This window comes from Natator depressus, chromosome 19 (assembly GCF_965152275.1).
Source record: "Natator depressus isolate rNatDep1 chromosome 19, rNatDep2.hap1, whole genome shotgun sequence".
NCBI classification, from domain to species: domain Eukaryota; kingdom Metazoa; phylum Chordata; order Testudines; family Cheloniidae; genus Natator; species Natator depressus.
Window position 1 is genome coordinate 6,950,821 of NC_134252.1, and position 13,327 is coordinate 6,964,147.

Consider the following 13,327-nt stretch of genomic DNA (forward strand, 5'->3'; position numbering starts at 1 on the left):
CCTTTGCTCTGCACTCTCTGTAGCAGACTGGGAGGACAATTGTGTCCACGTTCATTCATGGGCATCTCCACACCCCTGAGGCAACGTAGCCTGATGTGGATATTAAGGGACCATGCTCTGGCTCCCTGCTCCAGTGGCTTGGAGCTGCCACCCCCCCACCCCCAGAGGAGCTCGCTCTCCACATTTAATCATGGACTTCATTTCCAGCAGCTGTTCTGAATTATGCCAAATATCCAGAGGAGGCCTGTTGCCACTGGCTGGGCGAGTTGTTTGTAGCTGGTCTGCAGGAGGCTTCCTCTCCTGTGCTGGGGGTTTGGCATCCAACCCTTTACTACAGAGACTTGCAACCCGGTTCAAAACTTCCAACGCTGTATGTGGGAATCAGATCAAGAGCTCTCGGGTAGGCGCCTGGACTGGGAGACCGAGCGGATGGAGACCCCAGGAGGACACTCGGGAGACAGGGGGAGGGGGAGAAGGAGGAGGGGGAAGGAAAAGAGGAGAAAATAGACTAAAAACTCATCTGGCCGTGGTGGAGGGGGGATGAAGGATGAAAGGGAAGAGGTCAAGGCTGCCAACCACCCACTATTTCCCATGTTCCTGAAGGAGCTTGTAGCTTGTCTGTGTGCAGACAATAGAGTGACTGTGAGGAACGGGGCACCCGGAGCTGGGGCCCGCAGGGAAGTTACAATCACGGGCGTTTTTTAGCTTCTCCCAGTTGCCTAGGCCCTTTCTATCGTCCCTACTGGCTTAAAGGGAAGGAAGATGCAGAAAGGGGCTTTCTCATGACAACATTTGCGAAGTGCAAAGGCAGCCCCTGGGGAGAGTGGGGGCTCAAGGTTAGGGGTAGGGGGAGAGCTTCAGAGGAGGAGAAAGGGGGCTCTGGGGTTTACAGGGACAGAGACAGCCCCCTGCCTGGGTGAGACAGGAGGGCTCGGGGGATGAGAATCAGAGAATCAGCCCCCTCCCAGAGTAAGGCAGGGGGATCTGGGGTTGAGAGGGGCAGAGCCAGCCCCCTCCCACCTTGGAGGTGTTAATAACATTTCCCATTGCTGCATTTGCCCAGCCTTCCTTCAGCCAAATCCCCTCCCATCCCCACCCACCCACAGCGAACTGTTCTCAGCGACCCATGTGGCTGGACGGGGAAGCTCTTTCCACAGTGACTGAGGGAGAGAGCTATGAGAAGACTCAGTGAGGGGACGGGGACCCTGAGAGCACTGGGGCTAGGGCTAGGTGGGAGCCCACTTTGCAGCTCCTCTAGCCTGCTCTAGCTCAGCCTCAACTCTCGGCAAAGTGGAAGGGCAAAATCTGGCATGAGGGGTTGGAGCCACGTTTTTCTCCAAGAAAAGCAAAAAAGCTGCAGCAGGGAGGGGCTGACCAATGGTCCAATGGGTAGGGCAGTAGGCTGGGACTCAGGAAACCTGGGTTCTGTTCCTAACTCTTCTATTGACCTGCTGGGTAACCCTGTGGCAAGTCACTTCTCCTCTGTTTCGTCTCCCATCCTTTGTCTGTCTTGTCTATTTATGCTGTAAGCTCTTTGAGGTTTAGACTGTCTCTCCCTCTGTGTCTATACAGCACCTAACACAATGGGATGCTGATATCAGCTGGGGGCCTCTCAGTGCTACTGTTATACAAATAACAGTAATAGCCGTAGTCGCTACACCACAGAACTCCTGTGTCTTCTGGGTGGGGGTCTGCTCACATTGAGGCTGGGCAGAGCAAGCCCCATTCCTTTCCCTTGTGCCACGAAGTATCCTCCACACAATCCCTTTGCTCATGTTGGTGGCACTGAGGCTTCACCTTCCCACTGCTTCCTTGTCCTGATGGCTCCACACACTTCATAGAAGCAGGTTCAGGCGCCAAACTGTGTTGTGAGGATGCTCCCAGTCCTGCAGAAAGAAGAGACTGCAGGAGGCTGGGAATTGGCAATGTTTGACCCCCAAACACATGGGAGAGAAAGTTACCTCCTGTCTTAATTCTTACAGTTTTGCTTCAAAGCTGGGACATCCAAAAATCAGGTAAGGCCATGCACACGAGTTGAAATTCTATTCAGTGGATGACATTAAAGCTGGTAGGTCCAAAATCAAAATGATGTTCTCTTCCCTTTATTTCTCCATGCAGAGTGTATGTCATGTTCAGATTCTTTTGCAAAACGTTTGTTGGTGCTCTTTTGTCTAAAGCAGCCAAAACCTCAATGCAATCTCTGGTACTACAACCCCAAGACCAACCCTACAATAATAAATGTGAGCGTGTATAGCCCAGCAATCACGTACAACCCTACACTAATAAACATGTGTGTGCGTGCAGCTCAGCACGCGTGAGCAACCCGACATGACCAAACTGCTGAAGACAGAGCCCAGCCCTTGATAACAACCCCACATTATTGACAACCCACTGTGCTCATGAGAAGTGTGCACGGATGGAGCTAGCAAAGAGCTTTCAGGGTCATGCTGCTGAGGGAAAGTTTGGAACAACAATGCCTTGATTCCAAAATTATGAGCTGTCTTTTGACAATGTCCTCCTGATTGCCATTCACTAATAATATTCACAGACACATTTCCCAAAGCTTTCTGAGCCCTCCTCCTCACTGCAGCTGCTTGTCTTTTGTCTTGCAACTTGTGGGTTTGCAGGAGTTTCGGCCACACTCACCGTTCATTCCAAGGGCTCATGGGAGGGTCATTTGCGTAAGCCATGTCCCAATGGCTAACCAGCTCCTGGCTGAAACAAAATGGTACCAGATCAACACACCCCAGGCCTGATTCAGGAAGGCACGTAATTGACTTTTTCACTTCAAGCATTCACTTAAGTTCCATTGAAGACAGTGGGGCTTAGTCACATGCTTAGATGCTATCCTGAATAGGCATGTGGCTGCACAGATGTCCATGTAGCTGAACGACAGCAAGCTGGGGGCAGATGCTAGGCAGCCCTGCTGCTTTGTCCCTCGTTTGGGAGCTGCACCTTAACCTAATTCAAACCCTCACTATTAGGCTGCAGCAAACTTTAGAAAGTGTAGACATTTGATGTGTCAACAATAGCGTTATCAAATCCCATGCCCATCAGATCCTATAGCATCTAGATACTATACTGATGGGCACACGGGAAATGCCTTAGACCAGTGGTTTTCAACCTGGGGTCTGCAGACTCCTGGGGGTCCACAGACTATGTTTAAGGGGTCTGCGAAAGGTTGTCGTTACCATAATACAGTGGTTTTCAATCTGGGGTCGGCAGACCGTGTCTGAAATTTCCAAAGGGATCCGCAAATGAAAAAAGGTTGAAAACCACGGCCTTAGACGGACAGACAGCCCTTTTAAATGTCATGTACTTTTCTGTGTTTCCTGCCCCCTCTTTACTGAATGACAAGCTATTTGTGTGTAAACAGAAGCTGTGTCCTCTATAATCTGCTCCCTTGGCCTGAATGATTCATGTAGCGATGATGCTATTCAACAACTGTGACAATACAATCACTTACCCGGCTATAAAGTGGGGCATCAGCAGCCCTGGCTTGCATATCACTGAATGGAGCAGTCTGATTAGAAAGGAAAACGCTGCTGTTTACGCACTTACATCCTGGTGCAATCACTAGAGATGGGGAAGGAAATAACATTTAGCACTGATATGGTGCTTCTCATCCAGAGCTCCCGAAGCACCTTACCAGAGAGGGGCCACGTCATTATCCCTGTTTTACAAAGGAGCACACACAATGCACATGGCAATTGAATGGGATGTTTTTCAAATGTTCTTTTCTAAAACACCTTTCTAAATTGCCAACTTTTATCTATCATTCCAAACCCCTGACAAACCCCTCCCTGTATGTTCATCACGAGTTACAGTGTGTTTGCTTTGTAATGAAAAACCTGTTGAGCGCTTAGTGTGATTACTTAGGGATCTTGGCTAGTGTGCCTGGTGCTGTACAGAACCCAATGAAAGACAACGTCCCTGCAACAAGGGGCTTATGTCCCGAATAGACCACGTACAAAATTCCTGAAACAAGAACGAAAGGCCACGATTCTTCGTTAGTCTGTCCCTGAGCTGAGCACAGGAATAAAAAGTGGGGGTGGGTGAGGCAAAGGGAGGCTTTAACTCTCTTTTACACTCCCTGTGTTGTGGAGCCACTTGGGGACCATGCAGCTTCCTCTGTATTTAGGGTCTTATGGGCCTTGGGAAGTTGAGAATAGCTGTAGTCCAGTGTGCTCTGCTTACCCCGACCCTTCCTGACACTCCTGCGGGTGGGAGTTGGGCTAGCAAACAGCTGCTCCAGATGTTCCGTGCTGGTGGCAGTGCTGCCACCATTAATCTCACGCTGTTTGATGTTTGCCTTAAGGCCCCTGCTATTGGAGTGAGGTGAGTACATGAGTCTCAGCCTCCATTTAAAAAATAAACAGTAAGTTTCTAGTCCCTGTAGTTTGCAGAGAAAAGCTTGAAAATGTGACCCCAAGTTCAGCCTAAAGGCTCCAACACCAGAAGGCAAAAGGACAAGAATGTATTATTTTCCTCCCGCAAAAAACCCTCCTGAATTTGAAGTTAATCACATGATTTTGAAATGCTTGGGAAAAACCCCGTCAGGTCAGAAGTTAGAATGGCCTGCGGGCAGCTCCAATTTAGCTGGTAATGACTCACAAAGGGCTGCTAGATCAGATGGGGCTCACCAGAGAGCAGCAGTGGTCTAAGCACTTCCCCCTCCCTGTCCCCACTCCCCAACCCCGATACTAGTTTGGCCCGACTGCCGTGTGGAGTCCCTTTCACTGGGAGTATTCCATTCCTGCCCCCGTCAGTGTCTCTATGCCTTGCAGCACGGAGAATCATCACCAGAGTTTGTAAAGCTTGTCCCAAGTGACAGTGGTTCTGAAGAACTAAGCTGACACATCTGTGATTGCTTACTCAGGGGTAAAGGAATCAATTCTTTTTTGTCAAGGTCCAAGTTTCTTGGTCAAGGTATAGTCAAGTTCCAGACTCCAAAGAAAATAATACAAGAATAATAACAATAAAGATGATAATAGGTAAATAAAAAGATTTTGTGGTCTGTTCAAAAGCATCTGGCGGTCTAGATTTGGCTCCCCGCCTACCTCTTGACTACCCCTAGCTTGATTGTCAGTTCTTTGGGGGAGGGTCCGTCTTTTTGTTTTGTGTCTGTACCGCACCTAGCACAATGGGGTTCTGGTCTATGAGTGGGGTTCCCAGGCACTAATGCAGTACACTTAATAAATAATCTGTGACTGACTGAAAATGGAGTTTTAGGCCCCAATAAATTATACTGATTAATTGGTTAGCATTAATTATTTAACCTCCATGCTCCTGTGAAGTCGTATTGTTTCCATTTAACAAATGGGTAAACTGAGGCACAGAGCGAGTAAGTGGCTTGTCCAACTCAGGAACAGAATTGAGAAGAGAATCCAGGGATCTGACACCCAGGCCCCCTTGCTCTAACCGTTAGACATTTCCCCTCCCAAACAATTGCAATGATTCATGGATAGTCTGAGCTCAGCTAACAGCCACTGTGGTGCCTGAGTGCTTGTGTAAAAGACTCTTAGCTAGGTTTTTCCATCTCTTGGGGCAACTGTTAGAGCAGATGCACAGACTGGACCACTCCTATCACTGCCAGGTTCCCTTCGGCAAAAAGTTTGTACTCAAAACAGGCACAGAAGTGTCAGAAACACCTCTCAGGCCCTGGAAGTTGCCATATCATTTTTGTTCCAGCCGGCACACCCAGCTCTGAGGGAGCCCAGAGCTAGTGCCTGTCTGGGCAGGACACAGATCAAGATACACTTTCCACACACAGCTGGGTGAAGAGAGAAATACAGGTAAAAATTGACAGGAACCTTGGGGTGGATTCTTTCCAACTCCTGGGACTCCGTGAGTTATAGCTGCGAGGTGTTTGCAGTGACCTAGGAGATGAAAAGCTGAGGTGTCCCGAGCAGATTAGTTAGGCGGGACTGCCCAGGTCAGAGGGCAAGAACAACTGTGCCTCCTGATCTGAACCTTGTAGTGCAGCCTCAGTGCAGGTACAAAGAACGTGTTACTGAATCTTAATGTGGCGAGATCAACAGAGGAGAGACAGCTGGCCTAGGGAGAATGGCCTCTCTGGTGTCCACATGAGGGAAGAAACCAGAGGCACAGGGAATTCAGCATCTGAATGGGATTCATTTGAAGGTGGGCTGTTCTAAAAGCACATATTTAAAGGGGGAACATCTAGACTGATGGAGGAGAGGGACTACAAGGCCAGATCTGGCTCATGCTATGGCCTCTTTTTGCCACTCTGGAGAAATCCATAGCTGCCCGGCTAATGTGGAGACGGGACAGTGAGGGGAGTGGTCAGAACACTGCTGCTCTCTGATGATCCCCACATGATCTAACAGCCCACTGGGGGCAATTACCAGCAGGCATAAGTTAGAGCTGCCCTGAGGCTGCTCTAACGCATACTGGGGGATGAACTGGCCCCAGCATCAGAGAAAGGGTATAAAGGTGACATAGTCACTTTTGCACCCCCATCCTGGCCAAGCACAGCTCAGCTGGACCTAAGGCTCAAGGGCACACACCCCACCCTGGACACTGGTTTAACCTGGTATTTTTGCATTAATCAGGGAAATTGGGGGGGAGAGGGGGAAACTGTTCCACTGCAGTTGGCTCCCCCGCCGGGAGTCTCAGCAGTGAGGCCAGGGGCAGGACTGAATAAGCCCCACAGGCTAACTGCACTGATTGAATAATGTTTGGGAAGCGAAGGGAGCCTGCACTATCTCTGTGTGTGCTCTATGCATTCTGTTGATAGAGGCCTTGGGCCAAATTTTTAAAGGTACCTAAGTGCCTGAAGGCAGGTACTGAGAATTACAAAAGCACCTGAGCAGGTTGGGCAAACTAATGGGAGTTAGACACTGAGGTGCATTGTAAAATCCCAACAGACGCCCACCTGCACCTTTAGATGCCTAAATACCTTCAAAAATCTCACCCCGCGAGGCTCCAGAGCTGTCAGGCCAGCATGAAATTCAGCTGCACATGCATCGAAAGAAGACATTAAAATTCTGCCCCATTTGTTCCCATTCCTGTCACTGCAGTTTCATTTTTGCCTCTTCACTAGCAAAGCTCTACCTGATTTAAAGATGATCCTTACCAGAGGGCGGAAATAACAGGAACATTCAAATTTCTGCAACGACCAGACCTGTCTCTTATTCCTGACGTAACATCTCAGATCAGCCAGCACGTCAGAGAGCAATGTTCTCTGTTTAAAAATTGACCATAAGGTTCAAAGTACAAGCCAGAAATGAAACCTCTCTTTGTCCAAATGTTTCATGGAAATTCTGACTCAGCAAATATCTCCTCTCAACCTTAATCTCTGGGGCCATGAGATTAGTGATTGGCAGGCAAGATCAGTGTTAATTTTGGGGCACTGGCTCTATGATAGGAGAGGAAATAGGATCCAGTGGTTGGGGATCTAGCCTGGGAGTTGAGTCCCAGCTTCAGTGTTTATTCGACCTTACTCTATATAACCTTGGAAAGGTCACTCAGTCTCTCTGTGCCTTGGTTCCTCATCTGTAAAATGGGGATAATAATACTGTGGGTTTTGTGAAGATAAACGCATTAAAGATTGCGAGGGGCTCAGACACTGGGATAATGAGGGCCATAGTAGTACCTAAAATAGGTAAAATAATGGGGGAAAGGAGCATTAGAGGCAACGAGGAAACAAAACCCAGCAAAAAGCATCTGAACTTCATCAGTCTTACAGTTTTCTATTGCCCCCCTCTCCCCCATCACTGTAGCTTCTTAAATGCTGCATAGGTCTTTTGGATCTGCACTGCAAAGACTCTAGTAAACTTCAGAGGATTCTGCTCTTTGCCTGTCCCAAGTTTAAGGACAGTTGGCTTGGGTGTGTCTGGAGTTTTAATAAGAAAGAAAACTTCCTGTTGTTGTGAGAAACCTCTGTCACAAAGGAGGATCCTGCAGTGTGTTCTGATGTCCTCCGATAGCTCAATCCATGGTCGAGCCCCCAGGAACGAAAATGCTTTAGCTTTTTCCCTCACACACCTTGTCCTGGGTTTTGTCAGCTGCTTTGTCACAGATGAAGTAGTCTGGTCTTGGATGGAGATTTGGTCATTGATGTAGCTGGGTTCTGACCCACTGACAATTTTGTAAATTAGACCCATCGCCTTGAACCGTCAGCAGAAATTGATTGGGAGCCAGTAGGGGGGATTGGTGCACAGGGGTGATGTGCTGTCAGTGGCTGGTCTCACTGAGGGGTCGGGCTGCTGTATTCTGCACACAATGGAGCCTATGCATTGCTTCCACTTTCAGCCCCAGATAGAGTAAGTTACAGAAATCCAGTCAGGGTAATAAATGCATGGATCACTGGGGGTCCAGATCCTCCTCTGAGAAGAAGGGCAATGTCCCCTAGCAAGCTGCCGCTGGAAGGTGTTCCTTGAGATTGTCACTACCTGGTCAACCAGGGCTAGTGATGAGTCCAGCAGGACTTCAAGGCTTTGCACTGCTGTAATAAATAGGGGGCAGATGCCTTTAGTGGGAGGGGAGGCCAGTGTCCTGACTTGTGCCAGGAAACATTTTCCTCTCCCAACCGGCATCACTTGGGTCTTTCTTGGGTTGAGTTTGAGCCAGCTGCTTTTTATCCAGACACTGATCTCCTCTAGGCACTCTGACACCCTTGCAATGGTCTTGGCTGCATCTGCAGAAAATGAATTACACAGCTGGGTATCATGAGTGCATTGCTGGCAGTGGAATCCACAGCATCACACCACCTCTCCAGCTGCCGCTTGTAAATACTGCAAATGACTAGGCAGGATAATCCTCATGGGACTCTGCAAGGCAGGGCTTTTGGGGAAGAACTGCAGTTTGCCCCCCCACAATGCCCTCTGGGTCCTCTTGTAGTGTTGTGCTGACTACTCCAGCAGTAGAAACAGGTCAGCAGTACCTATAGTTCACTCCCCTAACCAGTGCCATGACTATAAAAGGAGAATGTTGAGTAGGACATTAACAATAGACTAGCTTGGGGGAGAGCTAAGCTGACCCTTGTGGAAATGCCTAAACAAAGTGAATGCACCTTTACACCACTTGGTCTCTTGCACAGCAATGAACAGCACTAATCAGAGGGCTGGGTACAATTATTATAATGTGAGATTCGGGCCATAGCTATAAAATAAGACTGACGTAAGGGCTGCAGTTACCACATGGGCATTTTTGTCACCCTCTAGAAATCATCCGAGAAAGGGTGTTTTTATCCCTCATTTGCCTCCCTAGCACATCTAATGGGATAGATTTCCCTGCAGGCTAATTGTTATTCTCTTGCCTCTCTCTTCATAATTATTTGGACAACGCCCCATAACTGAGTGCAAAGCTATTTTCAGACAGGTTCAGTTGCCACTTGAGGAGGGGAAAGATGTGAAATATACAATCACTTTTTAGAAGGCTCATGAGTCATTAGCAGTTTGAGCCGGCAGTAGAAAAGTATTAAAAAAAAAAAAAAAAAGCCCTAATTAGGGATTAGCTTTTCCCCTGCAAAGTTCAGTTATTTTTAAATTGGTCACATGCACTTTTCATGACAAACAACCTGTTTGTTCTGCTTTTACACCCCAGATCTGTGCAAGGTGGGGTTGGATGGACTTGTTCCCATGGGCACACAGCAAAAGCTTTGCAGGTAGAGTCCCTCACAGCTGCTTCTCTCAGATGTGAATTTCACATATAATCATTGGTTTCAGAGTAGCAGCCGTGTTAGTCTGTATTCACAAAAAGAAAAGGAGGACTTGTAGCACCTTAGAGACTAACCAATTTATTTGAGCATAAGCTTTCATGAGCATCCGATGAAGTGAGCTGTAGCTCACGAAAGCTTATGCTCAAATAAATTGGTTAGTCTCTAAGGTGCCACAAGTACTCCTTTTCTTTTTACATATAATCATTATTTCCTTTGGGCTGGGCTGGGCTGGGCTGCTGGAGGGGCCAGGTTGGCCAGGAAATCCATCATTGTAGAGCCATGGTGCAGTCCTGTGGGTATAGTGATGACTATGTCAAGGTTAACAAGTTTATTTGAGCATAAGCTTTCGTGAGCTACAGCTCACTTCATCAGATGCATCAGCTGATGAAAGCTTATGCTCAAATAAATTCGTTAGTCTCTAAGGTGCCACAAGTACTCCTTTTCTTTTTGCGAATACAGACTAACACGGCTGTTACTCTGAAATATGTCAAGGTTGCCACTCATACCACAGTAGTTAAGGTGGAACAAATTGCACCTGTTGTAGGGGTCAGTAACTAGGCCACAGACCTTTTGGTGTAAGGGGAGGAGAGATGAAAGGGGATGGGTGCAGTATTTTACCTAAGACCTTATTGAAGGGTGAGGGTAAAGACACCGTAGCCACTACATAACATTAAACGTGCCATGGAGTAAACAGGCAAGCCGAGGAAAGGGCCAAAACTAGAAGCAATCAGAAAATATAGTTTACTTCAGTCATAGTTTAGATCTAAATAAAGATGTGAAGATGTTTAAGAGGAGGGACAGTGTGGGTGGAAGAAAATTGAAGTTTGGGGAATCAGAGTCCTGCTCATGGGGAAATCCAGGATACACAGTCAGTATCCACATTTTCAGTCCAGAAGCCTTTTTGTTAAGCAGCAACAAGACACTCAGCATTGTACAAATCACAGAATACACACCTTAAGAACTGAATGAAGTAGATACAGTAAACAGCTATGTAGATACAAAATTTGTATCCTCATCTGAGCCGCAATCTGCAAAAAATGGTCTGTGAATATCTGCTGATTTGCAGGGCTCTACAAACATGCACTGGGAAGCCCATCAGAGACAGGGGCTAGTTTCCAGAGGGTGAGGTTTAAAATCCTTCTAGCGGTTTCTACAAGTTGGCAAAAGTCATCAGTATTTGGGCAGAACATTTTGAGCCTCTAAGAAAGGTTGCATTTTAAAGAGCGATCAGGCAGCCTACACAGTTAGAAAATACATCTGCACAATAACGTAAACATGGGTAACGTGTTCGTCATATAGCATTGTAACACAGAAAATTAGCTTCTGCTTTCTTGCAAGATTTGTAGCCCACCCCTTTGTTTTACCACAATAATATTGCAAGCTGCAGGTTGACAGGATGTATGGCTAGCCATTACGATATATCATGTCAAAGATCTGCCAACTAATAGCTCTGACAAGATGCATAACAGCTCCTTCAGTGGCTTTAGGATGCATCATTAGGAGATGAATGGAATCTTGAGAGCAGAGGATGATTCAAGCAATCCTCCTGGCTTGCATACACAACACTCATACTGCAGCTATTTTGGCAGCCTGCTTTGACATTCCCTTTCCCCTAAATGTTTTGTGTCTGTCTGGGAATGTTTGTTTCTCTCATGCATAGGTGGATGCATGAGAGTTTTAAATTTGTCTGGGATTAAACACTATCTCTAGTGGATATTTATAGGGCTTTCATCACCACGGTATCTGACCACCAGCTTCGTATCCACCCACTTATAATACTGACAGACATACACAATTTAAGTAAACTCTGCTCTGCTAGGTGTGGGCTTTTTGCACCCGAGAGGCAGAACTTTTCTTCTCACAGTGTATCTTACATTTACTTATTTTATAACTAGAGTAATAAAACTGCATCAAACAATTAAAGACCCAATATCTTTTAATTTTCCAATTGAGACTTATAAGCAACAACCAGCAGCTTGACACAAGGCATTTACTAGGAATGAATGACCAACAGAGGGTTAATGACCCTGGTCACATCCAGGCTATCAGTTCCCCAACGATGCTCAGGAAGTGTCCTCTTTATTAGCTTTGTCATCATTCATGAAACAATAAGACTGTGCTTTGCTTCCAGGATACCTCAAGTTTCAGGACTTCAGTTCAAAGCACCAGTGTGGTACCAGGCTGCCTGCAATAAAAGGGGAAAGACCAGTCATGAAATCGGAAGAAATCTCTCCCTCCTAATTTTCTTGCACTGACTTTATGTTATTATATATAACTTGCACCTCTTCTGAAGATCCTGTACGGCTCTGCAAGGTGAGTTGTGATGCTTAAAATGTTTTTACTTACCATTTTTCAGATAGTGAAACTGAGGTACAGACTTGCCCATGATCAAGAATTCAGGAGGTGCTCCGATATCCCGCTGATTGGCAGCAGATTAGACAGATCGAACTCCCAATCTCTTGCTCTAACCATTAGACTATACTCCTGTCCAAGACCTCAGTAGTAGAACCCAGGACTCCTAACTCCCAGTCCTCCAGATGTGAGCTCATAGTGCCCAGCTCTAACCAATAGACTCCACACTACTTCCATTGTAATGCTATAACTGCTGGGGTTTTAGATTTAAAAAACTGACCAAACCGACCATGGCTAGCATGGGAGATGAGGTTTTGACAAAAGATGCTGGACATACCCCCAGGCTCCCATGTGATGGGGCTGGAGCCAATTTTAATGTAATGCAAAGGGAAAAGGTCAATAAAATGCGGTGATTATTACGTTTAAAGATGACCCCGTAATCAAACAGACCCATCTCAATGCAGACACCCCCTCCTCCAAACACACACCAGGGCAAGCGCGTGGGAGAGGCAGAGGGGAAGGGAGAAACCCGGGTTGGGGACGCGGGGGAGGGATTACGTCCTGCCCAGAGACAGGCACTGCATCCTGCTGGTGTAATCCTTGCCCCTCCGATCCCCACTAATCAGACTCAGTCACAATGGGGCCTTTCTCTCCCCAGCCTGCTCCCGGGCTCGGAGCCTCCGCAGAGCAGGGGGTGGTTGGCTCGGAAGCACGGTGCCCCTCCCCAGCCTGGAGAAGGAGATTAAGACCCCCCCCCATCTTAACCTGCCCCCTGCTGTCCCCCACAATACAGCCCTCTTCTGGCCCACGCACCTCCCCTTCCTCAGGGGCAGCTCAGCTGCCTAGCCCCACACCCCCTACCCTTGGGCTCAGCCCCTCTCCCTCCCCGAGGCAGCTCCCCCCGCCAGTCCCACCAACCGATTCGCCCCAGGCCGCCGCCGGCTCCTACCTGCCGCCGCGCTCCCCCTGGCAGCGGGCTGGGATGGGCCGTCCAGCCCGGGCCCCGCTCCGGGGCGCCCTGCGCAGAGCGTCCGCGGAGCCCCGGGCCGGGCAGCCGGGGAGGCGGAGTGAGGGGCCGGGGGCAGAGCCTCTCCACACCCCAGCGCGCTCGGCAGGCCCCGCCCGCCCCACACACGCCCGCCCGTCCGGGAGAAACTTTCCCCGGCTGCTTCCTTGGCGCCTGGTGCAGCCGGGCGCAGAGCGGACCCGGAGCAGGAGAACAGTCCCGGGGGGACTGGGGGAGCTAAGGCGCGGGGGGAGTCCCGGGGCAGGTGAGGGGGGCCCGGAGCT

At 48.4% G+C, this 13,327-nt stretch overlaps 1 long non-coding RNA gene across 1 annotated transcript; it reads right to left on the reverse strand.

Moving 5' to 3' along the window:
- Positions 1-1,135: 1,135 nt before the first annotated feature.
- On the reverse strand, positions 1,136-7,210 carry LOC141974641 (uncharacterized). Its single transcript, XR_012635786.1, has 4 exons — positions 7,100-7,210; positions 3,467-3,576; positions 2,647-2,715; positions 1,136-1,886 (listed from the first exon to the last, which is right to left on the reverse strand). It is a non-coding gene; the product is annotated as an uncharacterized LOC141974641 (long non-coding RNA).
- Between the last annotated feature and the right edge of the window lie 6,117 nt (positions 7,211-13,327).